The sequence below is a fragment of the Mandrillus leucophaeus genome, unplaced genomic scaffold, assembly GCF_000951045.1.
Source record: "Mandrillus leucophaeus isolate KB7577 unplaced genomic scaffold, Mleu.le_1.0 Scaffold75, whole genome shotgun sequence".
In the NCBI taxonomy this organism is placed as follows: Eukaryota; Metazoa; Chordata; class Mammalia; order Primates; family Cercopithecidae; genus Mandrillus; species Mandrillus leucophaeus.
In genome coordinates, this window is record NW_012108141.1 from 5,331,745 (window position 1) to 5,333,627 (window position 1,883).

Below are 1,883 nucleotides of genomic sequence, written 5' to 3' on the forward strand. Positions count from 1 at the left end.
GGAGTGCAGTGGCACGATCTCGGCTCACTGCAAGCTCCGCCTCCCGGGTTCATGCCATTCTCCTGCCTCAGCCTCCCGAGTAGCTGGGAACTACAGGTGCCCGCCACCATGCCCAGCTAATTTTTTTGTATTTTAGTAGAGACGGGGTTTCACTGTGTTAGCCAGGATGGTCTCGATCTCCTGACCTCGTGATCCGCTGTCTCGGCCTCCCAAAGTGCTGGGATTACAGGTGTGAGCCACCGCGCCCGGCCTGAATTTTCCCTTTTTTTCTTTATTAATCTAGCTAGCAGTGTATCAGTCTTGTTTAATCATTTGAAGAACCAACTTTAGGTTGTGTTGATCTTTTGTGTGGATTTTCATGTATCAATTTCATTCAGTTCAGCTCTGATTTTGATTATTTCTTTTCTTCTGCTAGCTTTGGGGTTGGTTTGCTCTTGTTTTTCTGATTCCACTAGATGTGCCATTAGGTTGTTAATGTGAGATCTTTCTAATTTCTTGATATAGGTGTTTAGTGCTATAAACTTTTCTCTTAAGATTGCTTTAGCTGTGCCCAAAAGATTATGGTAGGTTGTGTGTCTGTTTTCATTAGTTTTAAAGAATTATTTTTTGTGTTTGCCTTAATTTAATTGTTTACTCAAAAGTCATTCAGGATCATGTTGTTTAATTTGCATGTTATTGTACGGTTTTGATAGATCTTGGTATTGATTTCATTTTTACTGCATTGTGGTCTGAGAGTATTGTCGGTATGATTTTAATTTTTTAAAATCTGTTGGGACTTGCTTTGTGGTTGAGCATTGGTACAACTTAAAGCGTACACTGTGTAGATGGTAAGAATGTATATTCTGTTGTCTTTTGATGCAGTATTCTGTAGATGTCTATTAGTCCAATTGGTCAGGTGTTGAATTTAGGTCCAGAATATCTTTGTTAATTTTGTGCCTTGATGACCTGTTTAACACTGTTAGTGCGATGTTGAAGTCCGCCCTTATTATTGTGCAATTGTCTAAGTCTCTTCATAAGTCTCTAAGAACTTGTTTTTTGAATCTGGGTGCTCCAATGTTGGATGCATATACATTTAGGATAGTTAAGTCTTCTTGGTGGATTGAGCCCTTTATTATTATGTAATGTTCTTCTTTGTACTTTTTGATCATTGTTGACATAAAGTTTGCTTTATCTCATATAAGAATAGCAACCTGCTCTTTTCTGTTTTCTGTTTGCCTGATAGATCTTTCTCAATTCCTTTACTGTGAAGCTGTAGGTGTCTCTTGAAGATAGCTGACAGTTGAGTCTTGCTTCTTTTCCAACTTGACACTCTATGCCTTTTAAATGGGGGATTTTGACCACACATCTACAACCATATGATCTTTGACAAAATGACAAAAACAAGCAATGGAGAATAGATTGCCTATTCAATAAATGGTGCTAGGGAAACTGGCTAGCCATATGCATAAAATTGAAACTAAACCCCTTCCTTACACCATACACAAAAATTAACTCAAGATGGATTAAAGATTTAAATGTAAAACCCCAAAGTATAAAAACTCTAGGAGAAAATCTAGACAATACCATTCAGGACATAGGCATGGGTAAAGATTGCATGACAAAACATCAAAAGAATTGGAACAAAAGCAAAAATTGACAAACAAGATCTAATTAAACTAAAGACCTTCTGCACAGCAAAATAAACTATTATCAGAGTGAACAGACAACCTACAGAATGGAAGAAAATTTTTGCAATCTATCCATCTGACAAAGGTCTAATATCCAGAATCTACAAGGATCTTAAACAAATTTACAAGAAATGAACAAACAACCCCATTAAAAAGTGGGCAAAGGACATGAACAGATACTTTTCAAAAGAAGTCATTTTTGTGGCCAAAAAACAT